Source organism: Nicotiana tomentosiformis, chromosome 9, assembly GCF_000390325.3.
Source record: "Nicotiana tomentosiformis chromosome 9, ASM39032v3, whole genome shotgun sequence".
Lineage (NCBI taxonomy): Eukaryota > Viridiplantae > Streptophyta > Magnoliopsida > Solanales > Solanaceae > Nicotiana > Nicotiana tomentosiformis.
The window spans coordinates 69,948,584-69,972,596 of NC_090820.1; the positions used below are offsets into that span (position 1 = coordinate 69,948,584).

The window sequence follows — 24,013 nt, forward strand, 5'->3', positions numbered from 1 at the left end:
TTCATCTAGACCCGACCCTACTTGGTATAAATACATAAAAATGTTATTTTCTAGACTTTTGACAAATATTCGACCTAAGGAAGCTAATGAGGAGTTGGAGGAGCAAAAGCACAAGGATTTCATCATTCCCTCCTCACTCAAGACCCGAGTTTGGATCGAATTTATGTTTTTCTATGCTTTTATTATATTTGTGATGAATTGCTCCATATCTATAGAGTAGATCTCTTTAGGGTTTGATGGATTTGGTGTATTGATGATTCTTTGTGGATTATAACTCTAGTTTAATGTATTGAAGCATTTTTGAATGATTTAATTGTTGCATCTATATTCACTTGTTCATGTAATTGAGAGAGGCATAACTTGTGATATCTTTGCATTATATTGTTGGTTAAATTCATTAATTCTTCTTAGTAATCGAAAGAGGCTAGTTGAATCATTGATTAAACCTAGTTAGGAGGATAATCGAGAGAGGTTCTCCTAAAGACCAATCCACTACGCATTCTTGCATATCTTCACAGAGCTTCAGTTGGTTCATCTCGTGAGGTTAAAACTTAATCGAGAGAGGAGTTTTTGCTGAACGTTTGAACTAATAATTGAGTGAATTCGAGAAACTCACTTAAACATTAGAAGTGAATTATTTAGAGTTAGATCCTAACCAATTATCTTGCACCTTTTCTATCAAAACTCTATCTTCTCCCATTGATAACCTTCTTTGCTTATTCCATGCTTCAATTGTCATTAGTCAATAGCTTTAGATTCTTAGTAAATTTTAGTTAGACATCTTATAAATCTCAACTATTGATCATCTTGGATAACAACTAACATAGAAACTACGAGAATACTGTTTAAATCCAATCCCTGTGGATACGATATTATACTATACTATATTTGATTAGCGAGCATAATTTAGGTGTGTATTTCAAGCTCGAGCACAAAACACAACAAGAAATTGATGCTCGCTAGTCAAAGATAGTGGATTGGACTTAAACAATATTCTCGTAGCTTCTAGCTTGGCTGTTATCCAAGATGATCAACAATTGAGATTTATATAATTTCTAACTAAAATTAACTAAGAATCTAAAGCTATTGACTAATGACAATCGAAACAAGGAATAAGCAAAAAGGTTATCAATGGGAGAAGATAGGATTTTGATAGGATATATGCAAGATAATTATTTGGGATCTAACTCCAGATTAATGTATTGAAGCGTTTTTGGATGATTTAATTGTTGCATCTATATTCACTTGTCCATGTAATCGAGAGAGACATAACATGCAATATGTTTGGATTATATTGTTGGTTGAATTCATTAATTCTTCTTAGTAATCGAAAGAGGCTAGTTGAATCATTGATTAAACTTAGTTAGGAGGATAATCGAGAGAGGTTCTCCTAAAGACTAATCCACAATGCATTCTTGCAAATCTTCACTGAGCTTCAATTGGTTAATCTCATAAGGATAAAACTTAATCGAGAGAGGAGTTTTTGCTGAACGTTTGAACTAATAATTGAGTGAATTCGAGAGATTCACTTAAACATTTGAAGTGTATTATTTAGAGTTAGATCCTAACCAATTATCTTAGAATTAGTGAATAGCTTTAGATTCTTAGTAAAATTTAGTTAGACATCTTATAAATCTCAACTATTGATGATCTTGGATAGCAACTAAGCTAGAAACTACGAAAATACTGTTTAAATCCAATCCTCGTAGATACGATATTTTACTATACTATATTTTATTAGAGAGCATAATTTAGGTGTGTGTTTCGAGATTGTCAAATTTGCAGAGCGCAAAACGCAACACGAAATTGATGTTCGCTAGTCAAAGATAGTATAGTATAATATCATATCCACAAGGATTGGATTTAAACAGTATGCTCATAGCTTCTAGCTTGGTTGCTATCCAAGATGATCAACAATTGAGATTTATATAATTTCTAACTAAAATTAACTAAGAATCTAAAGCTATTGACTAATGGCAATCGAAACAAGAAATAAGCAAGAAGGTTATCAATGGGAGAAGATAGGGTTTTGATAGGATAGGTGCAAGATATTTATTTGGGATCTAACTCTAGATTTATGTATTGAAGCGTTTTTGGATTGTTTAATTATTGCATATATATTCACTTGTTCATGTAATCGAGAGAGGCATAACTTGTGACATCTTTGCATTATATTGTTGGTTGAATTCATTAATTCTTCTTAGTAATCGAAAGAGGCTAGTTGAATCATTGATTAAACCTAGTTAGGAGGATAATCAAGAGAGGTTCTCCTAAATACCAATCCACTACGTATTCTTGCATATCTTCACAGAGCTTCAATTGGTTCATCTCGTGAGGTTAAACTTAATCGATAGAGGAGTTTTTACTGAACATTTGAACTAATAATTGAGTGAATTCGAGAGACTTACTTAAACATTAGAAGTGAATTATTTAGAGTTAGATCCCAACCAATTATCTTTCACCTATCCTATCAAAACTCTATCTTCTCTCATTGATAATCTTCCTTGCTTATTCCTTGTTTCAATTGTCATTAGTCAATAGCTTTAGATTCTTAGTAAATTTTAGTTAGACATCTTATAAATCTCAACTGTTGATGATCTTGGATAGCAACTAAGCTATAAACTACGAGAATACTGTTTAAATCCAATCCATGTGGATATGATATTATACTATACTATATTTGATTAACGAGCATAATTTAGGTGTGTGTTTATAGCTCGTAAAATTTGGCGACGTTGCCGAGGATTGGCAATCAATAGTGTTTGAAATAGTTTGCAGTACTAATTGAGGAATTTTTATTTTTATTTTATTTCATTGTTCTTTTTTTACTTTTGGTGTTAATTGATTGTGCGCAGGTTACAGGTTTAGAGTGGTGCATGAATCGAGTTTCTGTGGAAGAAGTGCTACCATACGAACCAGAGATAGAAAAACAATTGCAACATCTGAGGAAGGAGAGAAATCTCACCGAGATGATAGAAAATGTTGGGGAATCCTCAACCAAAGAAACTATGGGTGAAAATGGTGACGATAATGTAAATTTGGCTGCAAGAGAGGCAACCCAACAATGAGAAAAATCCGCACGGGATGCTGAGGAAGCAGCTATCAGAGATGCATAGATCATCTATGAAGAAGAGATGGGTCAGAGAATTGCTCAAAATCAACCATTAGATGCAGACCAGTTCGGAAATATAGCTCACATGCCTGGGAGACCACTAGGAAATTACGCTAGACTGGTTTACAATCAATTCTTATCAAGTGTTAGACCACCTCCGATTGCAGCTAACAATTTCGAGTCGAAGTAAGGGTTGCTTCAAACCCTTCAGAATTGCTGTGTCTTTAGAGGGAAGATGAAAGAAGCTCCAAATACACATCTGATGGACTTCGAGAAGATTATGAACACCTTTCAATACAATGGCGTGTCACGAAATGCAGTGTACTTAAGGACATCCCCCTTCATACTCAAAGATGATGCAAAACAATGGCTTCGAAGCTTACCCACGGGATCGATTAGAACATGGGAGGAGATGACCTGAAAATTTCTTGATAAATATTTCTCCTTAGCTAAGACGGGCAAGTTTAGAAGAAAAATCCATAACTTCTGCCAGAAAGTGACTGAAACTATTTTTGAAGCATGGGAGAGGTTTAAGGAGATTGTTCGAAAGTGTCAACATAGTGGAATTGAACTCTGGATGCAACTCCAGGACTTTTGGTATGGATTGACACCGGCCTCACATAGAACATTGAGCAATGCCGCTGGAGGCCCGTTGATGAAGAAGACTCTAGAGGAGATAGTCATAATTCTTGATGAGTTGTCTGAAGATGCAAATTAGTGGCCCTCTAAGAGTGCTGAAAGAAGAAGATCAATTGGTGTTCACCAAGGTAATGCTACTACATCTGTGCAGGTACAACTTGATGCTACGGCTAAGGAAATACGAAAGCAGACTTTAGCCTCGATACAAAATGAGCCTTATGCAGCTTGTGATATATGTGGAAGAGGACACCCTACTCATGAGTTCCAAGCCTCAGCTGAGGAAGTGAATGTTGTGGGAAATTATAATTTTAATGAAATGGGTCAGAGTCACCCCGATTTTTCATGGAGTTCACTTGGGGGTACTACGAATGCTTGGTAACAAATAAACTCTAGACCCCTGGGACAAGGAGCTCTAGCATATCAAAATCAGCAGAGGCAGCAATTTCAGCCACAATAGCCCAGTCAGCCTGGTCTAGAGGATCTAATGAAGTCCTTCATTATCAAGACAGATGAGAGGCTGGACGCCCATGGAGCAGCTATCAAAGAGTTGGGCGCATAGTTTCGAAACCTGGATAGACAAGTGGGACAAATTGCAACAATATTATCTGAGAGGGCTCCAGGAACTCTCCCCTCTAATACTAAGAGAAATCACAAAGAAACAGTGAATGATGTGACTCTGAGAAGTGGGCAAGTGTTGAAAGATCCCACCCCGATCCAAAATCATATGAAACTTGAAAAAGAAAGTGGGGAGCAGCTGGAGAATGATGTTGATAAAAAGAAGAAGGGCCAGATAAAAGCTGAGAAAAAGGAGAATGGAGAAACTTTGAGAAGGGAGGAACAGGATGAGAGTGAGCATATGCCTATGCTACCTTTCTCCCAAAAGCTATATAGAGAAAAGATGGACAAGTAGTTTGGGAGATTTCTGGATGTGCTGAAATAGGTTCATGTAAATTTACCATTCACATAAATGCTCCCACAAATGCCTGCTTATGCCAAATTCTTGAAGGAGATCCTTACAAAGAAGAGGAAGATAGAAGAGACTTCAGTGGTCAAGCTCACAAAGCACTGCAGTGCTATATTGCAAAACGAACTCCCACAAAAGTGTGGAGACCTAGGGAGTTTTACTATACCTTGCTTTGTAAAAACTATTCATTTTGATAAATCATTATGTGATTCTAGTGCCTCAATTAATTTAATGCCTCTATCTATTTACAGGAATCTGGAGAAGAAGATTGGAGAGATAAGGTCTGCACCAATATCATTGTAGCTGGCAGACCAAACGACTTTAATACCCGAGGGGATAGTGGAAGATGTGATAGTTCGGGTGGATAAGTTCGTATTTCCTGTGGATTTTATAGTGGTGAAAATGGAGGAAAACAAGGAGGTCCCCCTCATACTAGGAAGACCATTCTTAGCGATAGGAAGAGCTATATTAGATATACATGAGAGAAAACTCATGCTTAGAATGGGTGAGGAGACTGTGACTTTTGAGATGAATGTAGCAAAGGGGGTGCAAAAAGAAAAACCTACTGCGAGTGTTGAGTGAAAAGTGAAGGGCTCAAAAGAGAAGGATGCGGTAAGCGAGAAAGATAAGTGTGGGATGTACCCCAAAAAGGCTGAGAAGAAGTTGTATGCATGGATGTGCGCATTAGTTCGGGCGCGAGGAATGGAGCCTGATTTTGACTCAGACCCTGACTAGATATTTAGGGAAGTTTCCTTTTACCTTATGCGTTTTAGTTTTGTGTCATGGGAACATGCCACAACTTAAAGTGTGGGATAGGGGATATGTTGTATGTATGTATGTATATATATATATATATATATATATATATATATTAGTTTTCTATTTGTTAGTTGTAGTAGTTAGAGATAGAAAAAAAAACATAAATTTTTTAAAATTTCCGATTTTTCTCGACGATGGATATCATCGACAGGTTTCTTGAGGGATTAAAGTCGAAAAGAAAAAGACAAAAAGATTTTCTTTGGTTAGGTAGTGTAATAATTCTCCCTTGGTTTTTCTTTGTGTCGCGTGTAACACCCCAGACAAATGATTTAAATTTTTAAAGTGCGCCAATGGTATCTGAGAATAACGTATTTGAGTATTAAAGGACACCCATGGGATAGAGACACATCATGTTGAATTGATAATGTATGTTTATGGTGTGTTGGAACATACTAAGGAGTTTTGAAAATGGCAAGAACTTGTGTGGAACAAGTTGGACACATTAAGTTAAAAGGATGTTTCAATTGGCACAAGACCCAACTTAAAATGAATAGAAATCCCTCAATATAATGACTTAGGTGGTGATATACCTACCAAATTAAATTCCTTTGAATCTAGTTTCCAACGCATCAAACGTTTTGTCATTTGGATATGTATACAGAAAGTTATGTCCATTTTACTGGACTTATGTCATATGCGCGGCCAGATGCGCGACCAAATCTGCGGCCGCACATATTTGAGAGTTTCTGCCTCCAATCCGCGGCCAAATTCGCGTCCGCGGACGTAGAAACCCATTAAATATCCCCAAGACCGGGTAGAGAGAGAGATAAGTCATTTCTTCAAGACTAGGGCTTTCTCTCCACCACCCATCCGGCCAAGGCTTCAAATACACATCTAAGGTGAGTTTTTAAGTGTGTTTTTATGATGATTTCACTTTTCAATCACTAGTTACAACAAGGTTTTGTATTGGATTCCATAGGATTTCTTAAAAATCTCAAGAACACCCCAAAAGTTGACTTTCAAGATTTGGTCTACAAGAAGTAATCTTTCACCCTTAAACTTACATGCATAGATTGTTAGTGAATAAATGAGAAAGAAATAACTACTAGCACTTATAAGATGGTGATTGGAAGCCATAAATACTTAAACTAGATTATTGGGTGTGGTAGAGATTTTGTAACAAGTTAATTAGTAGAATTTGGTAGATGTGAGTTCATTGATGATTATAATGGTGCTAAGAAGGTAGTTAGTGGACAAATGATGTTGTAGTATCTCTTGTTGGTGGTAATGAGGTATTGTTGGAGGAAGAAACACCATTACTAAAGGTAGTTGAATGTTATGCACACCTAGTGCTTGATAAAATACTCAAATGAGCTAGAACCATAATCATCCTCCTAATTTTGGTTTAATTTGTTATATTTCTACAATAGATTGAAGTTGCTAAGAATTCCGGAATATTTTAGAGTTTAAGGAAGCTCAATTGAGGTATGTTGGCTAAACTTTTCTCTTACAATTGAATCCCACGATATTCATATAAAATATGGACTGTGAATTAATAATGTTTTGACTTTAAGTCAAGTTCAAATGAAGGCTATTATGCCAAATTTTGTGAAATATCTCTATGTGCATTAGACTCTAAATTGCTCACATGTGTACTACACACCTTGATTTGAATTGTAATTGTTGTTGATGATGAGGATGATATTTGAAATTAATAAGGTGAGCATGAAATATTGAATATGGCCAACGTGCCAAGAATGATCTTATAATTATTTCTATTAATGCCAATGAAATGAAAAGATGTGAAAGTATTATAAAATGCGATTATTGATATAAACAGATTGATGTCTCGATTAAGACAGCCTAGCCGATCGGGTCGTGATCGGACACCATGCCGCACACTTGGTGGTAATTGTGCTGGAAATTGTAATTGAAATGGTAATTGTGGTTGATGTCCCTAATGGATAGCCTAGCCGATCGGGTCGTGATCGGACTCCGTGTTAAATATGGTGGTATTGATATTGAGAGAAATTGTGGTTGAGGTCTCTAATAAGATAACCTAGCTGATCGAGTCGTGATCGAACTCCGTGCTAAGAGTACGGTGGTACTGGTTTTGTGAATAATGGCTTTGTGAATAATGGTATTATGGAAAATAGTATATCGATACTAAAAATCTCCCAATATGAGATATGAAAATTAATTTGAACACTGTCTTGATCCTAAATTGAGGTTTGATGTTGATTAAGGCTTTCATTGATATTATGATAATATTATTTGTATTATTTGTCATTCTATTGAGATGGTGTTTAGTTATACATACTAGTGATATTCGACAGTACTAACGTCCCTTTTGCCGGGGGCGCTGCATCTTTCAATGGATGCAGGTGGTCCATAGCAGGAGATATTGGTTAGTGATAGCAGTGTACTTTCTTCCCAGCTGACTTGGTGAGCCCCACTTCATTCCGGGATCATGAATCTTTTGTACTTTGTGTATTCTGTTTGAGGTATAGCCGGGGCCTTATTGTCGGCATTATCATTGTACTCTTCTTTATCTATAGAGGCTCCGTAGACATAGTGTGGGTTGTGTATTGGTGCTGGGAAAGACAAACTATGCTATGTTATGGTTGTATTACTTGTCCATTTGAGACTTTAAAAATGGTGAAACTTATGATAAGAAATTGGTAATTGCAGACATGACCACTTTATTGTTTAATTAAGGAAAATATATATTCTCTTTATTCATGAATGAGTTTGGGTAGAAGGAATCTAATAGGCTTGCTCAGTCGGGTTCACTCGGTTGAGCGCCGGTTGTGCTACTCGGTTTTGGGGCGTGACATCGCGGTTCTTTTCCAAGGGTTTTGTTTGAACCGGGTGTAGTTAGTTTTTATTTTGTAGAGTAGTAGAAAACCTTGTGATGTGATTTGAATTGAAAGCAATATCTATTGACACAACAGTGTTAATCAATTTTTGAAAGATATATCTTGGGGACCTACACCTACGGTTACAACAATGTCTAAGTATTTTGTGCATGGTTACAAATTTCAAACCTAGGAATGCTCCAAGTATAAAAAAAAAAGCAATAACAATGGGGTGTGTATTAAAGGTGGTGAAGGGAACAAGATGGGGATAATGATTATTATAGTGTGATCAAAGAGATCTAGAATTATCATATTCAGGTTGGCCAAATAAGAAGATTATACTTTTCGGATGCAAGTGGTATACCTAGAGGAGGTACAAATGTACACTCGCAGTATAACATAATCGAGGTTAATAAAAAGAGGGAGTATGATCGCCATGATCCTTTTATAATTGCAGAAAATATTAGAAAAGTATATTATGCTCCATATCTATTGCCGGGGGGGGAGGGGTAAGTCTGATTGGTCGGTTGTAATTAAAACTAAGCCTGTTGGTAGGGTGGAAGTTGAAAATGTGCTAGATGTTGCTTACCAAAATGATACCTCAAGTGTTAACCAAATGGTGGACGATCAGTTAGAAAATGACTTGGAGTATTCTCAACGCATATTAGAAGAAGTTGATACGGAGGAAATAACAACCATAGAAAATAAGGACGAAGAATCAGTTGATGAAAATGAAATAGGTGAAAAGGAAGAATTTTCGGACGAGGAAGGATATTTCGAAGACGACTAGCATGTTAGTTTTTTCAAGGACTCTCATCTTATATAGATTTATATTCTCAATTCTAATATTTTATTTAATTTATGAAGATGACCGATATGGGTCGAGGTAGGTATAGGAAGGATAAGAGGCGTATTGATCAGGAGGATAGTGCTACACACTCGCTTCCTTCTACTCCACATTTGCATCCCTCCATTGTAGATGGCCGACAACAATCTTCTAGGCACACATCTTTCCACCACATTCATATACTCATCAGACTACCTACCATTCTCTCTCCCAGCAGTATTCTTCCCGTTCTCCACCACAGAGCTATACCCCACTTCCTCCATATAATCCTGCATATAGTCACATTGCTACACCTTATCAGCAGTCACATGGCCATGTGGTGATTCGCCCGTCATCTGCTCCATTTGCTTCACCAACAGTTGGATCGCATCCATCTAGATTATAGACACCTGGATCACATAGGGGTCTGGATCGCAGCATGGGTCTAGATCGTAGCCATCTTCATCAGCGGCCCCGTCTCCCTCTCCACGGAGTACGTCTCCTAGCATTTCTAGACTTTGCCTCAGGATAGTAGCTCTGAGCCAGATGTCTCCCATTCTACGCACGCTTCAGATACACATGAGGATAATGATCCAAATGCAGTGTGGTATGATCGTTATCATAGGATGATCATCAAGTCTGAGGGCAATGGGTAAGATTTATTTATTACTTCTTTGTTTTTCCTGAATTATAATAGCTATTCTTGTTTATTTAATATAATTGCTATATTGCAGATTCATACCTAGTCATGAGACTACAAAAATAATCACTGAAGCTCTTGGCTGGTTGTATGATGCACCGTATGCGACTTGGAGTGATTTTTCATCGGAGCTTGTGGGGTAGATTTTCAGCCAATTTAAGGTTTTAATAAAATTCTTATCTATTTAAGAGTTATATTAATAATATTTTTATCTAACGTTACACACTTCATTTGCAGATTAAGTGTGCATCGGCGGACCAGCATAATAGTGCAATTCTTACAAATTTTGAGTTCAAATGTCGTAAGAGACTAGCTAATTCCTTCTGTTCTGCTCGGAAGAAAAACAAGAAGTCTTCATGGGTTACTATCGCATTTATGGAGGATCTACCGAGGCAGTGGGCCATTGAGGATTTCAAGAAGAAGAGTAAGCAAGGAAAGAAGGCCCGACCATCTGAGAAGGGTGTCTCTTTGCACTGTGCGGGTGAAAGAAGTATGAGGACTGTAAGGAGACTACTGATAATTCCTTAAAGCATTTAAATCTATTTTTATCGAACTATGTTTATTTTAATTTAGTTAACATGTTTTATTATATTTGTAGGAAAAAAATATGGGAGGAAGCTGACTCACGACGAGTTCTTCATGGAGACTCACATCCGGAAGAAGAAGGCATCGACAGATCCAAGTAGATGGGTCGAGGACCGGGACGAGACTACCCATATAAGTTTCATAACTACTATAAATTAAAATTAATGTTTATAATATTATAGAGTTAATATTAATTTACTATCTTCTAAATAAAGGGTCTCTATAAGACTATTGTGCAAGAGTACAGTCAGAGCTTGCCACCGAATGAGCAGGGCGACCCACCTTCTATTTCAGACGAAGAAGCGTAGAAGATTTGGTTGGATGTTGTCGATGTTCCTAAAAAGGGGATAACATATGGCCTTCTAGAGATATTATTTCGGCGCTACAGGGCTGTATTGCAAGGTATAGGGACTTCCTCCCAAGGCAAAACACTTGATAGGTCGACTCTCTCGACTACGGAGAAGAAGATCGCAAAGCTATCAGCATAGCTTGAAGAGGCAAAGGCTAGAAAAGAAAAGAGAGAGCAACAATTTAATAGCCTTCAAGGTCACCTAGTAAAGAGGGACCTATAATTTAATACCCTTCAAGGTCAGCTGGCCAATCTTCTTGCTAGTGGTGCTTTCCCGATTCCCCGGTCTCGTGAATCTTCCCCAGATGCTAATCCTTCTCATCGTCATCCTTCGGTTGGAAATTATATTTTTTTATTAATTTATATTTTAACAATTTCGACCGATATTGGTCGGTATAGTAAAATTTAAAAATAATTGTAAAATTATCTGATTATCATATTTCTGACCGACATCGGTCACTATTTTCTAAATTAAATAAAAAATAATTTAAGAATTACCAACCGATTTCGGTCGGTATATTTATTTTTCAAACAAAATTTGTCAGATAAGGTGGTCAAACATTGGTTGAATTAACCGATCGCCTTCGGTCGTAAATTGCGATCGTCTTCGGTCAGAAATTGCGACCGTCTTCGGTCGCCACACATTAGCGACCACTGTTATTTCGACGAATTAAAGTCGGTCGCAAATCAGTCAGTTTTTGTTCGATTCCGTTATTCCTAGACACTCTTTGGCAGTTTTCTAGTAGTGTAATGTGTTGGAATTCCAACATAATATGCTGGAAGTTTATACGCAGGAGCTTCATATCCGGCATATTATGCAAAAACTTTTTGTGTTTTAACAAAATAGTGACTATTATTCAATGACTTTGTAAATGCTGGCTATTTTTTAATTATCAGTCCGAAAACTGACTAGCATGTGCTATTTTCACAAATATATTCGCGAGGAAGCTAATAACATTGTCCTTTTGGCTAAGATAAAATTTGAGGTATTATCACTTTTAGCCCGCGTTAGAAACTATTTGTATCTGGTAGCCAAAAATGTATATAAAATTTGTATAATTTTTGTATATAACATACAGAATGTATATATATATAAAATATATAAATTTTATACATTTTTTCGATTATTATTTTTACGGCGGCTATATAATGTCATTTCCCATAAAAATTGGTCACTGTCAGGTCCATCCAGCCCACTGGCTGCCCTCAAAATCCCACCTCCTTATAAGCCCATTCTATACCTTCCTTTCTTCATTCCCCTCTTTCCTTTTATTCTCTCTCTCTAGTTTGTGGCACTTTTTATGGGTTTGAGAGAAAATATTGCAGTGCAGAAAGCAACACTGAAATCTCCACAAGGTTCCCAACTTATCTCTTCCCTTATTCTGCCATTCACTTCGACCTATCTTTCCTTAATTTTACTCCAATTCCAACCTTAATTTTCCTTTTCTCAACAAAAAACACACCTTTCTTTTTCTTGTATTAATTTAACATTATTTTCTAGTTATTCATCATTATCACTTATTTGCTATCAATATTTTTCGAATAGTATTAAAAGGTAATGACTTTCTTTTCCGGATGCAGGTTTCTTTGAAGCTTTTGGCGCGTATGAGTGGAGTAAATCCAGCAGCTTCAAGCCAAAGGCTGCAAAAACTGGAAACTGTAAGCTCAATGGCATCTTTAGCTGATGGAAAGGTTAGGGGCCACCTTAGCCGGTGCTTTGTTTTAGTCAACTTCTTCATTCTCATTCTCATGATGGGAGTCGCTTCTTCATCTTAATTTCGGTGCTATCTTACCTGAGCTTTCTCATCACCTCTTCTAGTTTTCTATTTTTTTTCTTCTCCTTTTTCAATTTTTTGACTTATTGCTTTTTATTCCTCCACCTAGCCAAGTTTCTTGACCTTGTAAGACCTTTTCTTGACCTTGTAAGACCCCGTGTTCTGTGTTATATTTTTGTGTTTTGTATTCTGGTAAATCTTACGTCATGATTTTTCAATGTAAGATTTGCTTAGTGTCCATTTTCGTTCTCGTACAACTCACGTTCTCCTTCCTTGTCTATCCCTCCTGAGCTATTCACACATGTTCCAAAAGATCTGAATTCAAGAAGCATGATCCGAAGAAAGAGTACTACTATTTGCCATCAAGAATGGTACTAATGCAAATTCATGTGATTATTTATATACCCTTTTGTTCCTATTTTTAGGGGGTTATGAATGTGAATTTGGAATAAACGTTGTACTAAATCCTATGTATGGATTGAAATCATTTATGGCCGGGAAATTACATATTCTAATGGTACAGCCATTTTTCTCTCTATTCTTTTCAAGTTTTCTAGTTGCTTTGTAGTAGCTTTTTTTATTTTTATTCTTATTCTTTTCATGACTGGTCACTTTACACACTTCCATCATCTCACCTTATCTTTTTTTCCGAACTTCTAAAATGAAAGTCGGATTTTGGATCTTTTTGAATTTAAAGAAAATATACCAGGCCAAAAATGTGCAGTGACATTAGCCCATTCAATTTTGAAGATTGTTATATATTGAGGATAGAGTTACAGCCTCGTAGTTGCGACTTCATCCTACATGGATCACTTCAATACAATGTTTTAGTTTTACAACCTTCTCTCTTTTACCTTTGCTTCCCTTATTCAGAGCACACACCACCCAAAAAAAAAGAGGAACAAAGTTATTGTGTACCCTTTTTGAATTTGTTACAAATTTATATTTGGTGTAGAAAAAATATTGGTTGGTTGTATTTGAGTAGTGCCCACAAGGCCCACGTCCTTCTCTTTTTCCTTAGTTTATGGAAAGGGCTTCCTTTTAAGCAAGAATGAGCTCATGTCATTTATGAACGGGGGAAATAATTGTAACCATTTGGGGAAAAAAAGATCAGCTTTTTATACGAACAACTTTCTTAGAGTACTGGAAAAAAATCATTCACTCAGATAGACAAAACCCTCTCTTGTCTGCTAGCCTGTGTTTATATAATTTATGATTTACAATATAAAGACTCGTGGGATGGACCAATGCAAGTTAAAAAAATTTCACTTTTACTTGCAGCAATTTTCAGTTGATTTATATGTGTCCTTATTGATCTAAAACCTAAACCCTCAAATTTATCATTTCGGCTTTCTCTCAACCTAAAATTACACAACAAATGAAGAAATGCTTAATATTGTCAACATACGATAGGTCCATCTTGTTCCCATAAAGCGTCTCAAACTTTAGCCATGATCTCTAGCATAAATAAGAATGCTAAGTAGCCATACAAAATAAGGCATGTTGTAAGAAGAACATGAATCAAAACAAGACATAAAAAGACCTAAATTCTAAGTCGAGCATGGTTTTCCTTGGTACATGCATATACTTGTCACCTCATATATGCGTCGCCCCCAAATACGTAGCATGTAATACTTAAGTCCATTTTAGGAGACATTCCTTCAAGTTGAGGCTAGCTAGGACACTTACCATATTCGAAGTAGGCTTCAACTTTTAAAAATGCCTTTTTCTTTATTCTCGGCCTCCATGCCGAAAATCTAGCTAAAGAATACTCAACAAGGTTAAATAATGCTAAATGCCCAAAATCTAGCTAAAGAATACTCAACAAGGTTAAATAATGCTATAGGAATTAATCCTATGTGAAAAAAATTCAATCTTTATCAAAATCTCAAAAGTCAATAAAAAGTTAACCCGAGCCCATATGGTTAAAACCCGTCATCAAGACTAAATCTCGGTGACACATAACCTGCCAAGTCCAAATATGTAATTAGTTTTCAAATTCGAGTCCATCGGTGTTCAAATCAAGGTTGTGCATAGTTTGGTAAATACTGAATTACCATACCGAAATCAAAAAATTTGGTACTTTGTATTCGGTATATTAGTATTTGGTTTAAGTTTTAAAAGAAATTTTGGTATTAGGTATGTTATTTGGTATTTGAAAATAAAATACCGAAATACCGATACCGTACAGAAATATATACTAAATTAGACAAATACACATATTATTGATTATAACATAAATATAAAAATTCTAAAATTCTACTTTCCTTTATTTTAAATTTTTTTTAACCTTTCCCACCTTTTTTTTAATACTATACTCACGATTCTCCCCTTTTTTGGTTACCTAATTATGCTTCGACCTTTCCCCCTTTTAGATTTAGCATTTTTTGGTTTCAATGTTTTTTTCACTATACCATAACGTTTTCATTTTTTGAATTTGTAAGTACCTTACTTAAGAAATCTATTCTATGCACTAGTTAGTAGTAGAGCCGAACAAAACGAAGTTACCAAACCGATCAACCGAAAATGAAAAGAGGAAAATTGAGCCAAACCGAATTTAATTATATATGATATTGGTATAACATTTTAATAAATCAAATACTAAAAAATAACGAACCGAAATATCTAAATATCAAGGTGTACCAACCGACAAATACCCATACTTTAAATCCACCAAATAAACTTTCTTATCTTTCAAGACAAAACTTACTTTTTCTACTTTTAGATTTCTCGACTCTAAATGCAAAGTTTAGTCATCTGTTATAAAGCCTATGACTAAACATTTGTGATTAGTAGAGAATTGTGAATAAATTGTCCAAAAAGGCAGAAAAAGTCAAGTCGGTAATAACGAAATTCAAGCACAAAATGATCATGTTCCACAAGTTGGTACTTTTTCCATAGTTTTCTATAGTCTTATATAAATATTCAAAGTAGTGATCTGAAGGAAAACACAAAAGATTGACTTTGAGTAAGTCTCATGATTTAGCTCATAACCTAAAATCAGCAATGCAGTATATTCTGCCGGCAATGCGGGTCCCTCTTTCCCCACCTATTTTATTTACCTTTGGTAACATCTAACATGCCTAAGGCATGTCTCTTTTCATTATTTAACCTTTCTTTCTTTCTCTGTCCCTCTCTCTTTTTTAAAGGAAACTTTTAGTCATAATCATTTTTTTGAAGACCTCTGCATAATATTACTCGTACAAGATTTTGGCATCTCATTTCTCGGTAAAACTCTTCGTAATAAGAATACGTTCCGGAATATAATCCATCCATACGTCGGCTCTCATCGGCAACGTAACGCATTTATAATTTATATTTATATATTTTTTATATCTACCTATCTACTTATCTATCGATCTATAAAACTAGAATTATCAAAATATTAAATGTTGATCAACTAAAATATTATTTTAATATTAACTGACTTTTAATCCCTCCAAATGATTAATTATTTTTAAAAAATATAATTTCACGTTGGATGGAATTGTAACTTAAGACTTGACCTAATATTAATTGGCATGGAGTTCTAACAATCAAGTTCCAACTTTGGATGTCCTACCTCGTAACGACTCGGCCGGTCGTTTTGAGTATGTTAGCCCTGTTTTTCCTAGTTGATGCTTTACATATGTGCAATTGTGATTATCGGACTTGGCGGAGTGGTTGGTTTGGTTTCGGAAAAGTTTTTGAGTGAATTGGGACACTTAGTCTCAATGTTGGATGCTTAAGTTGTAAGAGTTGATCGGGGGTTTGACTTTTGTGTAGACGACTCCCAAATAGTATTTTGATGGTTCCAGTAGCTTCGTTTGAAGATTTTGGACTGAGGCGTACGCCCGAATTTGGATTTGGAGGTCCCTAGTTTGATTTGGTTATAATTTGCAAAAGTAGGAAAGTTGAAGGTTAGGAAGGTTGATAGGTTTGACTGGAAGTTAACTTTATTGATATCGGGCTCAGATTTTGATTCCGGGAATCAGGATTGGTCCATTGTGCCATTTGGGACTTGCTTGCAAAATTTGAGGTAATTCCGAGTTGATTTGATATGGTTCGGCACGAGAATTAAAAGTTGAAAGTTTATTAGTTTCCTTATGCTTGAATTGAGGTGCGATTCATAGTTTTGATGTTGTTTGGTGTGATTTGGGGCCTCGAGTAGGTCCGTGTTTTATTTTTTGATTGGTTGGTGTGTTTAGACGGGGTCCCGAGAGGCTCGGGTGTGTTTCAGATTATTTTCGGATAATTCTTGGACTTGGTTGCATTGGTGAAGGTATATGATTTCTGGTGCTTTTGCACATGCGAAGGAAGGGCAACAAGTGCGATACCGCAGACGCGGTCAGGAAGATCGCAAATTCGAAGCTGGGCTGGAAGGGCTTGGTCCGCAGGTGCAGACTGTGGAGCGCAAGTGGGCAATCACAGGTGCAAAGGAGCTTCCACAGAAGCAGAGCCGCATATGTGGCTGGTCAGGGGACTAAGTTGTTTCTGCATCTGCGATGGATTATCCGCATATGCGGTATCGCAAATGCTACAGAGTGGATTGCATATGCGATTTAGCTGGACAAAGTATTAATATTGAGGGTTTGGTCATTTTTCTCATTTTTGGAGTTGTGGAGCTCGGCTAGGGGCGATATTTGGAGAGCTTTTCATCACAATTGTAGGGGTAAGTTATCCTTACTTGATTTTCGTGTTAGATATTGATTACCCATAGACTATTACACCTAATGTTTTTATGAATTAAAGGTGGGATTTGGGAATTTTTGGACTATGATTTTGGAGAGTGAGATTTGATGATTTGAGGGTCGATTTGCGGTTGAAATTGGATGAAATATATACATATGGACTCGTATCGAAATCAGTGTTTAGAATTTATGAGTGTTATCGGGTTCTGGGGTGCAAACCCGAGGTTGACTTGGCATAATTGATTCAAGATCTTAGTTTTATCATTTAAAATTTTTTCTTATGGCTCTTATTGATGATATTAAGTTATTTTGGCTAGATTCGAGTCGTCCAAAGGTTGATTCACGCTGGAAGGGCTTATTAGAGGATTGATTTGGCTTGCTTGAGGTAAGTATCTTACCTAAACTTGATTGAGGCACTATTTGCCTGAGTTATTTGTGATAGCTACGTGCTATAGGTGGCTCACATGTGCCGGAGTTGAGCCCATGTGTGTGCACATGGGTATTATTCATGTTCGGGGTAGTGTTTAGGCTATGGCATGCCTTGGATTGTTTGTTAAGCTTCATGCTGTAATAGTTCTTATATTTGTAACCCTATTGTGAGTTATTTGATCCATGTTTGAGGTTAAATAGAGGTTAATTGTCACGACCCAACTGGAGGGTCATGACTAGCACCCGGGCCATACTTGCCGAGCACCAACGTACATTTTATCTAACCTTCCTTATTATCTTTAAGGGCCGACAAGATCAATATAAATGGTAGACATGGATCATGAACATCCAACAATGAAAGATAATGTCATGAACATACATAACATGGGACGACAAGACTGTTAAGAAACTATATATAAGGTACGAGCTACCATGAGTCGACACCTGACTATGAGCCTCTAAAGGAACATAAGTTCTACAACATTGCCGGAACAGGGCCCCGATATACCCATAATGTCTATAACAAAAATGCATACCAAGACCACGGCAAGTCCGGAGAAGGGATCTCGCCAATAACCGCTGAATTGGACAGCCTACTGTGGTAGGGGAGCTGTGTCTACCCGTCTATCAGGACCTGCAGCACGACATGCAGCGCCCACAAATAAGAGGGGACGTCAGTACGAATAAAGTACTGAGTATGTAAGGCAGGAAAGCATAAGTAAGAACAGTAATGTAAACAGGGATATGGAATATACAACCTGTAACATCTGGGTACCTCTGAGGGCTACTGACATGAAACACATGATACATACATATATATACATAAACTTTTAAAACATACGCCTTTATGGGAATCACCATCATCATATCGTACCCGGCCGTAATAGGCTCGGTAAAATGTACCCGGCCATCATAGGGCTCGGTAGAATCATACCCGGCCACGTGGAGCTCGGTAAAACCCAACTGATCAGTAGTTGCACAATAGGTGCCGTACCCGGCCAACTATAGGGTGGCTCGGTAGAGTAAAATAGATACATATATATGATGCATGCTGGACTCATTGGAATCACATTTTGAACCTTTCGGAGTGACGTAAGGTCGGTATCCTTCGTACACGTTATTATGATTAAATCTTCATCAAGAATCTTATAAGAATCAGTAACTACCAACAACATTGATAATATAAGAATAAGAGAAGTAACATCAATATCAATCGTTTCATAAGAAGGGCAGCAATGTAAGTACTGCTAGCTTCTAAGAGTAGAGTATCTTTGGGAGTTCGTTCATTACATTATGTACAATCGAAGTCGTGAAAAAGAATGAAGGGGATAGCCTAACATACCTTGTATATACTGCCCAACCTCAAGCTATGCAAATGTCACGACTCCTTAGTCTACAATAAGAGAAATGACACTATCATTATCGTTTAAGCGTCGTAACTATTATGTATCGACCGCAACCTATTTTACGATGAAACGGACAACACCTCCCCTATTTATATGACTTCACACAAGTCAATACAATCACCAAACACCCCAAACAACATCATTAATAATCATATTGAGCCTCCCAAAACAGTCCACCAACCAACAACATTACTACCAAGCCTTTCAATATATATTTCACAAGTTCTAGCTTCAACGACTTAGCCGCAACTTGGATAATCTCAAATATATATATAGAGTAAGAGGTTCCTTACCTTTAAACAGAAATAACAACTCCAATTTGACCTTATTTTTCCACGAAATATCTCTCCAATTCTGCCACAAGAACAAGGAAGCGAAACTAGCAATCAATTCGGGTTTTTATGCACTAGAATTACTTTAGAAGACTTGAAATCACCTAGGGTTGATATTAAAAACTTGAATGAGTATTTACAGAACATAAAACACTTAAAACAACCTCCCACATGAGCTGGAACAACACAAAAATCAGCAACAACAAGAAGAACAAGAAACTTACTAGCGCCACGGGATTCCCGACACTTGATTTGTGTTGTTTGCCCTTGAGGGAGTGTTTTTAGGGTTCTAAGGTCTGAACATACTGAAAAATAATGACTTAAAACGGGGTTGAGGTATCTTATATATATCCATATATCTTAAACCGCCTATGTGGGCCCCATAGAGAGCTGCTTGACGCACTTTCACGAAAACACGAATATCTCTCTATTTCGAGATCGTATCGACAAACGGTTTAATGCGTTGGAAACTAGACTCATATATCTTCAATTGGATAGGTATATCACCCCATAATTATAAGTATATTGGGAGAAAAATGTAGTAACATTTGACCTAAAGTTTAAGTAAAATTATAAACGTAAGTTGCGACAACTTTTATCGACTTTGTTTCATAACACGCTTGACTTCAAGACTTATGATACGGATATTATATGATTCAAATACATTAAAACATAACCTCTTGGGACAATTAATCACCTCTAGTGTTACCCGAAAATACGGGTTACAACATCCTTGATTCGTTTAACTTCTAATACTTGTTAACCACTCTTATACACCCTTGTATCGTTTAAGACCAATAGGATTAACTTCTTATCATCTCAAATATAATCTCTTCTTGGATTTACCTCGACTAACTTACGGCGTGATCTAAGGTACGCGAATTTGGGTTGTAACACCAATCTCCTGATTGAACTTGATAATTGCTATTTTTATGACGCAATTGCCTGATTTGAGCTATGATAACACACTTTGCACATACATATACCTTAGCATGTCACTTATACCAGACCAGGAGTATGAAATTCGATATTCATTAATAATATACATGTATTCTTGTATATTTGTTTCCTGTGTGATATGGTTTAGACTAGTAGCACGTGACCATGCCATGCGGTGATATTGAGCCTGTAACCATGTAAGGCCCCGTAAAATTTTACCTAAAACCCAGGGTTACGTGATGCCAAGATAGACTTATAGCGCGTTTGGGAGTTGAAGAATTGTTTTTTGGCAGAGTAGGGCGTTTCTGCAATCCATCCTGCGGTCGTAGAACTGATCTGCGGACTGCAAATTTGCCGTTGAGTGATGCAGAGAACTGGGAAACTTTGCGATGATATTTTTGCGGTAAATTATGCGGCCGCATAATCATTTTGTGGGCCGCACATTCATCGCAGGAGCCAACAATCTGATTCTCATATTGGCCTGGTGAAGCTCTTTGGTCAACCCTTGTCTACCTGCCTCAATATGTATTAAGCTTCCCATTGACTTACGGCTGAGAGAGACGCTGCCTCAAATTCAACTCCTTCTGCTTGAAGATGTATTGTAAACTCTTGTGATCTGTGTAGATGTCAACATGGACGCCGTATAAGTAGTGTCTCCATATCTTCAAAGCATATATTACTGCAGCCCATTCCAAATCATGAGTCGGGTAATTCTTTTCATGCTTTTTTAATTGTTTTGATGCATAAGCAATCACCTTCCCACATTGCATCAATACGCACCCCAAACCTATACCTGAGGAATCACAATATACCACATAACCTTATGTTCCTTCTGGGAGAGTGAGCACTGGCGCGGATGTCAATCGATTTTTTAGCTCCTGAAAACTATGTTCACAAGCATCAGACCACTGGAACTTGGTAGTTTTCTGTGTTAACTTAGTCAATGGTGCTGATATAGAGGAAAAACCCTTCTACAAACCGCCTAAAATATCCTGCTAGCCCCAGGAAGCTGCGGACTTCTGACGGTGTTGTAGGTCTCGGCCAATTCTTCACTGCATCGATCTTTTGAGTGTCGACACTAATACCCTCATCAGATATCACATGGCCAAGGAATGCTATTGAGTTCAGCAAGAATTCACATTTAGAGAGCTTAGCATATAACATATGATCCCGAAGGGTTTGGGCATAAGCCTGAATCCGGGAAATATCCATGCCCTCTACCAAGGAGGCTGTTGTGCACTCATTTATCAGATGTGGTCCCAAACCATTCACGAACAGGTGCACCCTATCACTCATCTCGGCCACCATATGGGGAGTATACCTTGCTAAAGAATCAAACTGTATACTATACTCTCGTACACTCATATTACCCTGTCGAAGGTTCAAGAACTTATCAGCTCTAGCTCATCGTATCTCAGCTGGCAAGTAGTGACAAAGAAAGGCCTCAGAAAATTCCTTCCACACGGCTGGAGGAGCGTTCGGACCCCTAGATTTCTCCCAACTATCATACCATAAAATCGCTAAATCCCGTAACCGATAAGAAGCCAACTCTACTTCCTCCGTATCACTAGCATGCATAACCCGCAATGTACAATGAACCTGATCAATAAATGTTTGCGGGTCCTCCTTGGGGTCTGATCGGGTAAACACTGGAGGGTCTAGATTAATAAAATCACGAACTCTCGCACTAACCGGTTTATCAGCAGCACCGGTATTCTTCCTCTGAGCCTGAGCAACTGCCAATCTAGTCAACAACTGCACCGCACTGCGCATATCGTGGTCTGTAGTGCCAGACGGAGGAACTGGATGTACTGGGTGCCTCCTAATATCCTCTGGAAGAGACAGAGAGGTATGAGACGACATCTCACTCTGAGGCTCACTTTGGCATGCTATGGCTGGAGGCACCTGAATGTTACCCTCTCCCACAGCTGTATCAAGCCGTTTACTAATCGCTTGCTTCCTAGTCAAAGGCATCGCTAAAAGAAAACAAGGTGAATATTAGATATGAACACTTACGACTAAACTCTACGCACGATCTAGATTCATGAAGAAGGTAACAACCCTAGATGTCACGTAGTCTCCTGATTATAAATGTGGCGCGCTACGCATCCATAATCAAAACTTTAGTAGACACGACTCATAGACAACCACTAGGACAGACTTGCTCTGATACCAAGTTTGTCACGACCCAACTGGAGGGTCATGACTAGCACCCGGGCCATACTTGCCGAGCACCAACGTACATTTTATCTAACCTTTCTTATTATATTTAAGGGACGACAAAATAAATATAAATGGTATACATGGATCATGAACATCCAACAATGAAAGATAATGTCATGAACATACATAACATGGGACGACAAGACAGTCAAGAAACTATATATAAGGTACGAGCTACCATGAGTCGACACCTGTCTATGAGCCTCTAAAGGAACATAAGTTCTACAACATTGCCGGAACAGGGCCCCGACATACCCATAATGTCTATAACAAAAATGCATACCAAGACCACGGCAAGTCCGGAGAAGGGATCTCGCCAATAACCGCTGAACTGGACAGCCTACTGTGGTGGGGGAGCTGCGTCTACCCGTCTATCAGGACCTGCAGCACGACATGCAGCGTCCACAAATAAAAGGGACGTCAGTACGAATAAAGTACTGAGTATGTAAGGCAGGAAAGCATAAGTAAGAACAGTAATGTAAACAGGGATAGGGAATATACAACCTGTGACATCTGGGTACCTCTGAGGGCTACTGACATGAAACACATGATACATACATATATATACATAAACTTTTAAAATATACGCCTTTGTGGCATCACCATCATCATATCGTACCCGGCCGTAATAGGCTCGGTAAAACGTACCCGGCCATCATAGGGCTCGGTAGAATCATACCCGGCCACGTGGAGCTCGGTAAAACCCAACTGATCAGTGGTTGCACAATAGGTGCCATACCCGGCCAACTATAGGGTGGCTCGGTAGAGTAAATAGATACATATATATGATGCATGCTGGACTCATTGGAATCACATTTTGAACCTTTCAGAGTGACGTAAGGTCGGTATCCTTCATACACGTTATTAGGATTAAATCTTCATCAAGAATCTTATAAGAATCAAGAACTACCAACAACATTGATAATATAAGAATAAGAGAAGTAACATAAATATCAATCGTTTCATAAGAAGGGCAGCAATGTAAGTACTGCTAGCTTCTAAGAGTAGAGTATCTTTGGGAGTTCGTTCATTACATTATGTACAATCGGAGTCGTGCAAAAGAATGAAGGGGATAGCCTAACATACCTTGTATATACTGACCAACCTCAAGCTATGCAAATGTCACGACTCCTTAGTCTACAATAAGAGAAATGACACTATCATTATCGTTTAAGCGTCGTAACTATTATGTATCGACCGCAACCTATTTTACGATGAAACGGACAGCACCTCCCCTATTTTTATGACTTCACACAAGTCAATAAAATCACCAAACAGCCCAAACAACATCATTAATAATCATATTGAGCCTCCCAAAATAGTCCACCAACCAACAACATTACTACCAAGCCTTTCGATATATATTTCACAAGTTCTAGCTTCAACGACTTAGCCGCAACTTGGATAATCTCAAATATATATATAGAGTAAGAGGTTCCTTACCTTT

The 24,013-nt window shown here is 37.5% G+C and overlaps 1 long non-coding RNA gene and 1 other non-coding gene across 2 annotated transcripts; one reads left to right on the plus strand and one right to left on the minus strand.

The window, feature by feature from the left end:
* Positions 1–3,572: 3,572 nt before the first annotated feature.
* LOC117279063 (small nucleolar RNA R71) lies at positions 3,573–3,679 on the minus strand. Its single transcript, XR_004509460.1, has one exon. It is a non-coding gene; the product is annotated as a small nucleolar RNA R71 (small nucleolar RNA).
* Positions 3,680–12,046: 8,367 nt separating this feature from the next.
* Positions 12,047–13,105, plus strand: LOC104105583 (uncharacterized). Its single transcript, XR_688402.4, has 2 exons — positions 12,047–12,148; positions 12,374–13,105. It is a non-coding gene; the product is annotated as an uncharacterized lncRNA (long non-coding RNA).
* Positions 13,106–24,013: the final 10,908 nt, after the last annotated feature.